This window comes from Poecilia reticulata, chromosome 19, assembly GCF_904066995.2.
Source record: "Poecilia reticulata chromosome 19, P_reticulata-male-v2, whole genome shotgun sequence".
NCBI classification, from domain to species: domain Eukaryota; kingdom Metazoa; phylum Chordata; class Actinopteri; order Cyprinodontiformes; family Poeciliidae; genus Poecilia; species Poecilia reticulata.
Window position 1 is genome coordinate 8525524 of NC_088848.1, and position 15022 is coordinate 8540545.

Below are 15022 nucleotides of genomic sequence, written 5' to 3' on the forward strand. Positions count from 1 at the left end.
TATCTTGTCTACCCTGTGCCGTTGGCTTAATTCAAACCAATGTAAACGGAAGGCTGTGATCTATTCACTGACAGGTAATGGCTTATCACTGTAAGAGGTCCCAACAAGCTGCAGACCAGAGAAGTCGTGTTTGTACCTTAATGAGGCCATTCTTGGCCGAGGAATGGCAGTCAAATCTAAATTCTGCTCGGGGAGCTCAGGGGAAAAATGCCTGATGAATTTGTCAATACAAGAAGAGTGATGGGGCTCATATGTGTGTAATGGACTGGATGTTCCACAGTATTGCCTGTCAAGACAGGGAACTATAATGAATGGCACACTGGAGCATAGCTGTAAATACATAATTCTCTCACATTCATTTAAAACGGTGAGGCATTGTTGGTTAAAATTCCAATACGTTTTTTTTTTTTTTTCATATTACTGGGATAAATTTAGATGCCCTTTATTGCTTGAAATCACATTATTACAAAAAACTGCAGACATTTTGTGACAAATATTACACAATGTGATCTTTAGCAACCTTATTAAATATAGTAGAGCACACAAATATGCATGTTTCAGTCATTTAGTCAGCTTTCTTGGTAATAGAACATTCATAAAGTCACAGGTTTTGTTAGAGAATCATGTGAACACTAAAGCTTTCATCGACCCACACAACCTCTGGAAAAGAATAGGAAGACGGTACTTAAAGAAGGTTTAGATCACCACAAAGTAGCACATAATTGTGTGGCAAAAGAAATGTTGTTGTTCTTAACAGGGATAGGGAAGATGGTCGGAATGGGTAGGAAGATGGACGACACTAAATGGATGTCAGTCCTCAAAGAAAACATTTTAGAGACTGCAATAGATTTTTTACAAAATCACCATCCAGCAGACATACAGCCTCAGCTACTATGGAATGGTTTAGATTAAAGCATGTTCATGTGCTTGTCAGTCCAGACTTAAAATTAATGAAGAATTTGTGGTAAAGAAGAAGAGACAACAGTCTGAATTGCAGAAGTGCAAACTCGGCAGGCATATACCCCAAAAAACATGCAGTTGTACTTGCAGCAATAAGTTGGTCAACAAAGTATTTACTAAGTGGGCTGCATACTAATCACTGACCACTATGTCAGTAGATGCTATGCGCTGCTCCTTTAAAGTGTAAATTTTAAATAAAATAACAAACGCAGATTTTAACGCCTTTTTAGTCTATTAGTTTTTGTTTAAGGCAAATTTCAAGATTCTCCATGTTTTGTTTTTTTTCTGCGACCATTATTGTATTTGTTTCTTTACTCAGCAGAAAATTATTTTACAGATAACATTTATACTCTTAAGATTATTTTTAAACTCCTACATTTCAAGACGGTTTCTGAGTCTTGAACATTTTCATTTTATTGGACTGTCAGTTGGGAGTAAATGAAAAAAATGGAGAATGTCACAAACTGATTTCCTGATATAAGCAAGTGTATGATAAAAATATTTCATGCTAAGAATGTAAGTATTGTGCATCTTAGAATTTAAAAAGTAATTGTTAAAATGTTTTTGGGTTTTTTTTTATTACTGATGAGGCACAAATGTTTACACTGATATTACACCAATTCTTTCACTGTTTTAACAGATAGGCAAACCTGTGGTAAAAAAAAAAAATTGTGTTTGACTAAAACCTTGAATGAATAATAGACTGCTTCCCTAGCAGAAGCACTCTTGGTGGTAGGAGGTTAATATTCTCACATGTCATTAGGTCTGCTGGCTGGACTGATGGCTCATTGAATCAGGCAGCAAATGATTTCCTCATGCTGCAGAGGACACAGCACTTCAAAGGGAAGGGGCTGAGGTCAGGACAGCACTCCGCTTTGATTAATGACCGGGGCTCCGCAGAGGTTGCCTGTAGGTAAAAATGTGACGGTGAATTGGATGTGAAGGGGCCCGACTTTTAAGCTGGATTTGACCCACCTTCAGTAAAAAAAAAATTTAAAAAATAAAAAATTTGCAGATACCATCACAAAGGTTGGCTTGATGGCTTGTGACTGAAAAGCCTGCTGACCCCTCTGGCTTACACAATCATAAAAATGAGACTTGCCTGCTGATGACAAGCTACATAAAATTGATGTAGAATAAAATAAATTTTTGTTTAAATAATGGCAGTGGAAATTAGATAGGAGTTGATACTTGTAGTGACCTAACATTTTAACAATGTATCTGTTTAAGACCTGCAGGAAAAGTAAGCGCTGCCCCCTCCCCCTGGGTTGTCATTCTCCTGGGCCCCATTATCACCGTCCTTATTAGTTTTTGACTCAGCAGAACAAAACGTGACCACTTCAATCTTTGATCTTTCATGCGCTGACACAAATCCTTTCAAGCCTCCCTACGTTCCTCTGCTAAGGTAATTAGCACTCATTAAAAGGTTTCCAGCTGCCTTGTATGCATTTTTTTTGTTCCTGCACAGAACATTGTCCTCACAGGTGCATTTATTATGTTTACTGTGAACATGTCACTCACATTCCTCCTCACTTTTTCACACTGCATGATCAAGGGGATTAGGACCATTGTTTGTGAATGGAAAAGGAGGGAGAGATCAGATACATTCAGTAGAAAGCCATGTCAGGCATTATTTATGTTGTAAAAGGATTTATTTGTGAGTTAAAGGTTTAACATGGATAATAAGTTATTTTGTTTTTGATCTGTTTATAGACGGTGTGATTATGAGTGAGAGTATGTATTTAAAAAAAACATCGTCAAAGTATTTCATGATGATACACCAACTTGAAGCAGCACAAAGTAAAATAATGTATGTTCCAGGCACATATGACTAAGACATAGTTTGTATGATAAGCTCAGCAAACCACACAGGAGGAGCTTTGGATAAATAGGTGGGGCGCTGTGTAAGCAAGCGCTTACAGAGCAACTTTCCAGGTATGTTTTAAAGAGAATAACATTTTAACATGTCACGAAACTCAAAAAAGTCAATCTTACATAATGCCCCAAATTTAAGATTCATTTCCAAGTGTTGTCACAGATTCTCAAATAGATTTAGATCTGGACTTTGACTGAGTCATGCTAATATGAGAATATTAGATCCCCAACGGAAATTAAGTAGAAAAAAGCATGCTTCTGAAATGTAAATCAGCTGCTTAGTTATAAAAAAAACACAAATGAGCTATTGCCGTAGTTACACATCATAACATCTGACCAAAAGTAAAAAAAAAAAAAAAAAAGAAACAGTAAACATCCTTCCAGCTTGCAAAGCATCCAAAAGTTGCACAAAAATGAAATGTAATGTTTCCAAAACAGAAAATCAAGGAGGAGAAGAATAGATCACAAGGAATGTAATCGAGATACAGCAACAAGTTTGGATAGACAATTTCCCCAACATTCCAGAAAAGCAATTTTGACTGAACACATATTTTCTAAGTTTATAGATGTTAGAAAAATGTAAATGTCTATAATGAAAGGTCTGCATTTCATAGCACCTTATCTAATCTTAGGACCCCAAAATGCTTTACATTACAATCAGTCATTCACACACTCATTCACATTCTAATGGCGGTAAGCTACATTGTAGCCACAACTGCCCTGTACTTTATATTGGAAAAATAATCAGTTAAAATAAGGTTAAATGTTTGATTGCAAGTTGACAAAATGCGAACAAGTTCTCATAGTTTGAATACAATGCGCTCTTAAGCAAATAAAATGTATTTTACAAATGACTAACTAAGGATTGGCCTCTTTAATGCAAATCGGCTTTAGATTACAAACACATTGCACTATGTGTGTTGTACATTAGCTTAGTAATGTAGCATGCTAAAAACAGAAGCATTTAGTCTGAGAACAGTGACAAAATGACATCAAGTAATTCAAGGTATACCCATAATGCAATGCATGTAGAGTATCTACTGTGAAGATACAGTAAGAGGTAGATTGAACAGCAGTATTATACTGGTACTGTAATTACTGCTAATTTACAGGATTACAGTAACTGTCTAGCTAAGTATATACAGCTAAATTGTCCTCTATAACAACACTCAGAGTCTTTAAGTTCATTTATAATTTCCTTCCCCACAATATGCCATTGCTTCATGTGGTGGAAGAAAGGGGCATCAGAATACCCAAACACAAGCCATCAGACAACGTATTCTTCATTTAGCTCAGACAAAAAGAAAAATGACAATGCCAGTAATTGTCAAGAAAACAGTTTGCAGCCATAATTTATATAATTTTGACTCCAATTGGGGTCCTGATCTTAACTTTGGAAACTACTGCTAGAAGAGGTTTCTCCTTTCGTTATTGAAAGATGTTCCTTTGAATGCCAGGATAATGCTTTGCTGATTTTCTTCTTTTTTAAAAGTTTTTTCAGTGCAATTTTATTTCTTTAAACAAGTACATATGTTCTGGTAATGATCTCCATTTATCTCTCATTTCCTCCTGCATGCCTGCACACATCATTTCCAAACCTACCTTGGCTTTAAAGATTTACATGATTTCCTCTTTAGACTTGTCAGTCTCAATATTTCATCACTGATGTGAGATGGGTGTCTTTCTGGGGAGTTCTCAAGGTCATGGCCTGCTAATTGATCTTGGTTATTCATTTAGTTTCCTGTTTTGTTCGGGTCCCTCCATGCAGAGTGGCTTTTATTTGGATAAATTGTCTGAAGATTTACTGTAGTTCCTAAGGACCCAGAAAAGTGTCCTCTGCTGCCCAGGCTTAATATTTCTGCTCTACTGGAGATCTGGTGCTCCGGTCTCAGACAAAAGATCAGTTTTTCCAAGACGGAAAGGATGATCTCCTGCATAACAACTGCTGCAGAAATTCAGTTGTTCTCCTGGGCTCTAAATAACCCTTAAATGTTTCATAAAAGAGAGAGAGAGGGGATAAAAATGATTTAATTTTGTATTTTGCAGATGAAGACTTTTTCCTCAGCTTCTAGGAAGGTGGTTATTTAGAAATATGTGTCTCACATCAGTCCTAAATCACACTCGCGTCAGTTTTTTCCCTCTCCTAAATTTTTTAAATTGCATTTTCCTTGGAAGGAGAGTTTGGCAGCAGGCGAATTCAAATCAGGATCAGTCCAGAGCTGCAAACAGTAGGAAAAAGAAATTAAAACAAAAAACTTTAGCATGTGCGTAAGTGGATCCTTGAAGTATTCATTTTGCCACGTCCCGTGTCACTGCAGCGCTGCTTGCCCTTGACGCCTGTCACCCAAGGTGCAAATAAACAATGGTCTCATTTGAACACAAAGGATTGATTATGGGGGACGTTTAATCCCAGTTTGACATGTCGGCGGGTGGCATGGGCGACAGGTTTCATGTGAGGCATTGAAGTGGCAATTTTTTTCAGATGCATTGGCTCATTACGCAATTAAAAACACTTCACATGTAACTGAAGCAGACAGCGAAATGACTGCTACTGTTGTTTATAAGCTCTTTGGTTTGATTTGCATGTGAATTTAAAAGATTGTTGGTCATGTGGCTGGGTGGGTTTTATTTAATTTATGGCCAAATTCTTTTCATTTGATCTTTTGTAAAGGTATATGCACCAGCAACATATGCCACTGCCAATATTACTATAACTATGATGGCTATGGTAACAGACTGGAAGCACCCTTGACTATTTTCACTGTCACCAGTTCACAGTAATTTTCTTGTAACTGTGAGGCTGGCATGTTACCAGAACACAGGTAGATATGGTCACTAACTAGCAACAGTGCTGTCAGTAAGTCCCTATAACATTAAGTAAAAAAGAATGACGGCATACTTTCAAAGTGTTTGAAATCAGTTTTTACCACTACACTGTTGACTGCCAATTTTAGTATTATTTTTTAAAAAAAATTGTCATCTAGTAATAGAAATATTGTGAAAAACAGTGCAAGATAATTGATCTGTAGAGATCTGTGCCATTCACATGTTACAGAAAGTAATGTAAGTGCACACAGAGAAATGTTATAACACAAAGTGATTCAATCTATGATCACCAGGTCAGCAGTTACTTTACGTATAAAAAATATATTCTTAAATCTAGGCATATTTCTGTGTTTTGAATGCTATTGCCAACAACTGTTTAAAAAAAAAACTGCCAGTGTCTGCTCTGACTTTAACAATTGTAATGAACACTGCAGACTTCCTGACGCTGCAGAGGACCAAATTGTGAGGCATTAGTCACAATAATGCATATGTTATAATCACAGAGAACTTACTTAAAATTCAATCCGCTTTGGCATCATTATCGTGTATCAACAAAATGAATGACTCCTTCAGAGTATGGTAATTATAATTTGATAAATCATCAGCAGAAAATTAACTAGATGTCAAAACATTCACTGGGAGGGGTGATGAATCGAGGATGATTGTGGTGATGAATTGTGTTAATCTGCGCAGTATGTATCCAGTGAAATGGCTAAACAGCTCAAGATGGATGGAGCAGAGAAGCTGCAAGGTCAGACTATAAAGCTTTGAGGAAAAGGGAAATAATGGAAAAGCTCTGCCTCGGTGCATGTTTGACTTTAGTCACTTGTTTTCCTGATTTTGTTCAAATAATACTGATTCGGTTACCTGATGACATTAAAAGCCGGATATTTTAGAGCCAGAAAACATACAAAACATAACTAATTCACAATCTATCTCCTTATTTGTTTGGGAAAAAAATGTATTTTAATGGGAATGATGTGTAGCCGCTTACTGGCAACACCAGTGTCTGTAGGAGGGTCTATTGCGCCAACAGAAACACTTTTTGCAACAGAATTATATTTCACAACTGCAGTCCTGGCTTTCCGTCAACTCAAAAATGATGGGAACACATTCATCACACCACATTCATCATCCACATCTATGACGAAGATCTCTGATGAAGAGTTAAAAAGTAGGATACTGAGGCAAACGGTGTGTTTTCATGCATGATCAGTTAATCTGCTAAGAAAATGTGACGACTTTCCTCAATTTTTAATCTTACGGGTTCTGTCAGTCAAAATGTTATAGAACGCTTTAGTAAAATAAAAAATAATCCCCCCTTCCAAACATTCCTCCAACATCTTTACCTGCAAGATTTTACTTAATTGTTTTTTTTGTGTGTGTGTGTGTGTGTGTGTGTGTGCGTGTTTGAGCCAAATGGAGAGAACATTTTACTGCAGATGCTGAGCCACCATTGTTCTGCTGCATGTGCAACCTTAGCTTTAAGTGGCTTTTAAGGGAAAGTAACATGAGAAAGTTAACTGTTCACAGACTAAAAGAGGTTAAATGATGTCACAGCCCTCAGAATAGTGTTTTGACTGCTACATTGCAATTGAACTATTATGAGTTAAACCTGAACTGGCTATGTGGAGAAAATAAAGACTTCCACCATCACAGAGTGGTTCCCCAATTTAAAGCATTCTGGTGGAGAAGTCATTTGGAGAAATGGGGGCATTCATGTTGGTATGAGAAACAAGAGCAGACATTGCAACATTAATCCTGAATGCTATTGGAATGAATATTTCCAATTAGTTTTTGTTACAAGCAATATGTCCCCATTTATGAACACAAATAATAAGTTACAGTCAGACGTGTCTCACCACAGAGTATAAATTCCTCCATGGGAGGCTGGTTTGTTAAATCTCTAAGCTATTTTCTTTCTTCTGATGTACTTCTCACTTAATACTCTACCATCAAAATCTTTCTTTTAATCAAGTCACATTTCATGTGAAGGGTGTACTTATCACTCGTTTTATTCTGAGTGAATGTTGTGTTTTGCATAGATGTTCAACTTCAGCATTTCAAATGTAACTTCGCCCTTTGGTAACGTTCCCTTCAGGTGTGTTTAAGGCTTCACTGTTTGACACATATCATAAATTTATTCCTAAATTGTTTCAAGCCTGAACACAAATGATAAGGAAAAGCTGTTAAAAAATATAAAATGTGTCCCATAAAGATCCAGAGATGAAATATAGGTTAGTCAGCACGTTGGTAATCCAATAATCTATCATTTCACCTTTGAGCACTAATACTGAAAAATGCTGGTCATGCAACCCTCCCCTCCACACATCTGTAATTGTGCCCCCCCTCCTGGATGTTCTTGATGTGAAAGATGTTGCTGCTAAGTGGGAGAGGTCAAACACAAGTCTAGATATTTATTACATGTGCTGAAACCAGATGGAGGCAACACATTCATCACAGCACAGTGTCACCGAGGTAACACCCTCCTCACATAAAAAAACCTGCTCCCTCTTCCCAGCAGGAACACTGGCCTTTACTGGTGTTTACAGCGACGGGGCTCGCGTTGCTTTAAAAGCAGCCGGCTGGCTGCCGAACTAATCATCTCCACCTCTCTGCTTGGATTTCATCGACCGAGGTGACGTTGGAAACTTTTGGCTTTTTATCGATACTTTCTGTTCTGTAGCTGGGGGAGATATTAAAGCTGCAGCAGGGCAAAGAAGGGCGTTTCTGACACTTGCTCCCTCATTTATCAGTCTCCTTCATAGGCCCCGTCAGTGACAATGAAAAGATTTCACAATACCGCAGGCAGAAACTCATTCCACCAGTAATCCATCATGCTCAGCCCAGCAGCCGTTCCACTGACCTAATCGGTAATGCCTGGCTGCATGCTGGAGACTTTTTAAAGCACTCTTTTCATTAGGTCTAGTTAGAATGAGGAGAGTGACTGGGCTAAGCTCTGTTGCTGGATGCGTCTTTCAATTCCTCCACATTATTTGGTAAATTAAAACACAAGTGTCATCCATGACCGTCCACCTACAAAGACAAGGCATCCATTTTTTGTTTGCATTTTTCATTCATGCATCCTTGAAAACGACTGAAGAGTGTAGTAAATAAGCGACACATTCAAATTATTAATAAGTAACTATTAATTAATACACATGTAGCCTTTGCACCCCAAAGACTCCCTTCTACTAACCAGCTACATTTTTATGATTTAGTTGAAATTAACTTAATCATTTGCTTCCTTTTGTGACCACAAAATTTGTCAATTTCCATCAAATTTGTCAATTTTGCAGTCATAAAAGTGTTTGTAACAAAAGTATTTGTAACCTTTCAAGCGTTGTCATTCTGTTCGTCTGAAAGCCATCTGCCACAACACAAAATGTGAAACTTGTTTTATTTGTTTTTATGTCTTCAAGGGTTCCTGAACATTTGTTTATGTATTTCATTTCTGCACAACTTTGGCTAACATATAACAAGTTTGTGCATTTTTGAGAAAAACACATACTGATCATTCTTTAAGTGCTGATTTCACATTTTTGACCCCTATCAAAAATATACATTTCAAATATGCCATGATATTTGAAATGGCAAATATGGCAATTACATTTTTTTGTATTTTTTTTTTTTTATTGAAATTACTTTATTGTGTTGAAATGCCTTCAGAAGTTTATGTTTTATTATTTTCCACTGGATACTGCTTCATACTTTTGCATGTTTGGGATGAAACATGCAAATTGTCAACATGAAATATGTTGACATTTTAATTACTTTGCATAAAATGTCGCTGGACACGTTTTACATACCCAGGCTAAGATAATACTTTAATTAAATTAAAATTTTCTTAGTAGGTTGAGGAAAAAAGAAACTTTTTATGTTTTTCCAAAGAAAGACATACTCTCAGTCTGGTATTAGTATTACCCCATTTGGATTGTTGTTGCCATAAATGTTTGTTTTGATTCAAACACCGATTTGTTCATTTTGGAGTAAAGTCTGTTTGTGTGACACATTTTTTGTGCTTACCACCTATCTGGAAGGTGTGCAGTCTTTCAGCAGGTAACCTTTTGATGGTGCTTTCAAAGCGACCTCTGTGAACTGGCAGAAGCAGTGACGTACTCCAAGTAAAGATGAAGTTTTAAGCCAGAGACTTTTCAAAAGCGAGCCACATATCCGTGCGGAATGGGATGCAGGGGTTTCTGTGAGAAACTGAAACAGTAAATTTTATCCAATTTTAATATGAATGCTTGCAGAACTCTGGCGGTTCATAAAATTTTATTTTTTTTCTCCTCAAATTTCCTGTTCTTTTGTAATCCTGTTTTTTATGAGTGCAGTTAAGAACTCATGGAAAAGTAATCCATGCTTCAGATAAAATTCATTTTACTGATAATTTATGAGATTGATTTAATTATGATACCCAGTGAGACTGGTTGCGTTATAGACCCTAAAGTCAATTAAAGTAGCTACATTAAAAGTTGCTGCTCACAAAAGGCACATAAATCGACATCAATTGAAAAAATAAAAATCCCAGCAATAAATATTTCATGGCCCTCCAAGCCTTAAGATAATTTGTGTTTTATTTCAGTGTTATATTCTTTCTGAGTGTGGATAAATTTCTCCAAATCAACCATGGCTTAGAGGGCTTCTTTAAAAGTCCCTCCCTCCCTCCCGTTAATACCCCCACTCCTAATGAAGAGAGGTAGGTTCAGCCAGGGCGCAGGGCAGCTGAGAGTTCGGTTCCAACTGCGTGGCCCTGCCAGCCCCAAGTTCAAGCCGCACTCTAGTGAGCATTAGTTAACACACAGGAGGAAAGCAAAGAGGCTGGGGGAAAAGGAGAGGGGGTTCAGGAGCGCTCTCTGACCCACTGCTGGCTTTTATAGAGAGATTATTCCCTAAACCCCCACAGCTGAGCTTTCTGGCACATTTCTCTTATCTACATCACTCCTTTTTCACTGCTTCCATCTATCACAGCTGTCTGCTGTGACCTGTCTCTTTAGTAAGCCTCTCCATGATGGGTGTCAGCACACGTTGCCAACATTTGGGTCAAATTAAGCTTGAACAAAGGTCTTCACTGTCCTACATTAGAGGAAAATGTAAAACACACAATACTTATCCTCTCATTCTCCTGCCAAACACCATTGGAAAGGGAAACCAGGAAGCACTTTGGGCAACGGTGCAACTTCAGATACATATTTAACCTTGGCTTGTTCTGTTCGCATTAGTTCAGGGGAATAGTTTGAAAGATACTGAAATTTGCCTTAAGACAGACCATTAAAAGACCTCGAATGGATGAAATCTGGTAAGGTGAAGATTTTCAAAGCCAATTGTCAAATATTTAATATGTTTTCCTCAACTGCTTCTCTTTGTAGGTTAGAGTTTGGACTAGACATATTGGCCGGTATGAGTTTGTCATGGTATAATAAACACTTACAAAACATCCAAGTGGTCCAATCAAATTATTTGAAGATGGATATTGCGTGTTACACTGGGTGATTTAAACTAAACATATTAGACTGGTGATGTAGTCATCATGCAGTTTAAAGTGGCCTTGAGCATTTCATATTTTAGTTTGACAATGACATAAAATACTGTGAATTAGGTAACAAAGTTTCACTGTTTTATAAAAATTCAAAAGGACAACATAGCAAGACTAGTGTACTCAAATAAAATCAGATAGAGTACAAAACTACTTTGTTTAAATCTTTCTGTTAACTGCCGAAGCACTTTATCTCCATCGCAGCCTCAATTCAGCACAGACAGTTTCCTCTACAGTCACACCTTATGCCTCCGTGCTTCCAAAAACTTAATTTTAAAACACCAATCGGATACAAAGCTAGCAAACTTTGAGTCATCTTCTGGCAGTGAAAACTCTGACAAAGGAAAGCGCTCACGGTATTTACACAAAAACTATAAACATAATGCATAGCAGTCTTGAATTGTTTTTATAAAAATAGAAAAAACAGAAAAGCAGCAAATAGTTATGTTGGTTCACTAACACACTATTTAGAAAAAAACTTTAAGAAAATCTCCAGGTTTAGTCAGGTTTGACGTCGTTCTTTGGTTCTGTGAATGTCTCTTCATTGTTGCTACTGGCAAAGCTGCTGTTTGTGGGCGGATGCCACTTGATAGAGGTGTTGAGGTGGTGTCTAAAACACTCACTGGACAGAGGGTATCTTGCCTGACCTCTGCATATTCACCTCGATATATGGGAAGCGCAGACCTTGATTCTACTGAACTTTCTCTGAGTGTCTCTGTCAAATTACATTTTGAAACGAAAAGGGAAAACAAGCTTTAAACAGTGCAAAAACAAATATTTCTAAACCCTTAGAGGCTAGTAAGGCACACATCCTATTATTCTGCTAACTATCAGCAATTATCTCCCTGTCAAAGCTCTAGGTGACAAATTCTCCCCATATCCCGCCTGGCAGTATCATCAACCGGACATGAGCTTCATGTGATGGAAACTAAATCACTGGCTCCACTCACAGTCCTGACAGACAAATGGCGTGCCTTGGAAAACCTAGGCCCATCACTCTGAGCTGGAGAGGGGAAAAAAGTCTCTCCCTCCCATTTGACCTTCTTTTATTCGCAGAGAGGGGAGATTAAATACCACAGATTCTGTATGTATGGTCTGTTTCCAAAATATGAGAATTATTAATGGCTTTTTCTGAGGGACTGTTTAATCTTTTGCCAGGTTGCAGTCATCGTTTTTACCTTGGGCTGTTTTCTTTCCTTACAGATGGTTCCAGAAAAACAGGAACTGTTCCCTATCCTTACAGCAAAGGCAAAGGAAGTGTGTGGGCAGCGTCGGGGCAGCAGAGCGATCATCCCTCTTGAGGCGGTGTAACATAATGATGTTAATAGTATTCAAAATTTACCCCTCTGTGTGAATGGATGTGAACAATACACAGACCTGGCAGGCACACCAAACAAGCTTTAACAAATGAACAGCAGTGGATGGTTAATTGTTTCACACCTAAACTCTGGTCTCTTCTCTTTACAGCGTGACGGATTTTACCAGCTAAGGATTAATATCGCTTGTTGTTATCAGCAGCATGCTAGTTTAGACCACAGATGTGAGAAAGCACACCTTCCCTGAAGTGCGCATACTTACAGACAGATGCCACTTTTCACAATGAGGCCACAAATCAAATCCCAAAGCCAGAATGACGACTCGATCACAAGAGCATGACACAGCTAGTAAATTATTCTCTTGTCTTTTTGACCCCGTGGCCCATTGAACTTTGTCTAAAAAGCCCGACTGGTGGTTTTAGTGCGTTTGCAATTCCATTGCATAATTTGCATTGCACAAAAAGGAGCTCAGTTGGCTGTGTCAGCATGACAACGGTATCAAGATGTATTGAGGTTTCAAAAATTTCAATGTGATGCAAGAGAAAGAACAGAAGAAACTAAAGTAGCGCCAACTATTATTCTTGGTAAGACTGCAAGATTTACCCAAAATATACTCCCAATTCATATCAGCCTGTTTTTGTATAGCTATATTAGAGGGATTTTGCACCACAAAACTAACAAAATTGTGAATATTCTGTTCTGATTAAGTCAGTTTAATAAAATAACAGGAAACTAAAGCTATAGAAAGCCTTAATGTAACCTGGATGACCAATAGATTAAACATTATTGTTATAGAAGTAAGAATAAATGGTCTTTTTTGTCAGATACAAAATAATGCTTTTTCTTTATATGAAAAGGAAATAATTTCAACTTAAATTATTATTTGTTGATTATGTTGACCACTCTTCCAAATATTGAATTAACATTAACAGTCGCCTCATTCAGTTTGGCACTTCTGTCCTTGCAGTGGAGATTTTTATTTTTATTTTATTTTTTTACAAAGCAGGTTATTTCCGGCAAACTTCATAGGGACGAACTGGCACATTATATATGTTGGGTTGGGTAAAATTTAAAATGTCAACAGAGCCCAAGTCTCCAGGAAGTGATCGTTTTTCAATAGCTGAGTCCAGACCCTCTGTATGAAGCAAATACTTTACAGCCAGGGGCAAGTTTCTTTTTTCACCAAGAATTAAGAAACTACCAGTGGATTCCTTGTTTTTTGGCCAAAATAAATCACTGTACTACAACAAATCACTATATTTGTATTGTTTCTTTTAGGCCTACTTAGATTGGTAATGTGTATGTCCACAACAATTATGTTTTATTAGAGGAGCTTAGAATAAAAAAAAACAATCCAGACAAATGAAATGCAATATAAAAGTTCCTTTCTAGTTCTAAACCCATTTATAGTGATTGATACTCACTTAGTATGACTCCCATTACATTATTCAGCGCTAATACAGTGCCCATTGAAATTACATGCAGATGACCAATTATGTAAATTAGGTGATTACATCTTTAGCAACTTTTAGTGGCATTTAAAACACTCAGTAACCTTTTCTCATACCAAGCAGTTGGTTTAATTTAACCAACAAAACTTGAAACCACATTTAGTCGTCTTGTAGACTTAGATCACTCACAAGGTAAAAGAAAGTACCTGTCGACATTTTATAGAAAACTAAAGTTTTAAGCAGTCTAATTGCTTAATTAATCTAGAACTCTTAGCTGTTGAATAGGATGACCAAATGTCCTCTTTTCCCAAGACATGTCCACTTTTCATGTTTTGTTCAGAGCATCTTGGGGGCATTCATTGATTGATGAAAATGTCAGAGTTTTCATTGATTTTTAAGGACACTGATAGGCATACATAAATTGACTGGTGCAATGCATGGAATACAACATCCTGTCTGCTGCCTATTGGGTTGTTCTCATCCGTTCAGACACCTGCTTGCTCTGCAGCGCTGTTGTTGATGCTTACAAGATGTCAAAGTGCAAGGGTAGCTTTGTGGAGGAACTGGAAAATAAATTTCATTCATACTGTCCCTGTTACAACAAATGGGAGGCTGAGTGCATGGAGCACATGGCTGCCATATGTGTTTCTGTTTATGACAAAGGTGCCAAAGATACCTCACGTCGTACGGACATAAAAGTCATGGAAACGCTATTTGAAGTTAGTAATATATTGTAGTTGCTTGATGAAACATTTTAGCTACTGTCTATTTAGGAACTGCTTACTTAAATACTGTCTTTGAATTTTGAATTTTTTCATATTCCAGCCATGAGGCAATTCATATCCACAAGGGGAACAGCTCACACTATGAACTTGTAGTCTACTCTAAGGACATGTCTATGTATCTGATATATACAGCAACATCCTATTTAGCAGCAGGGGTTTGCTTAGGGATATTTTTGGTTGCTCAGTGATCACAGTCCCTACATTTAATGTATAAATTGGACCAAAAGCATTAATGTAGGAAGGCCTAAAACATCAATGGATGCGTGTGATACA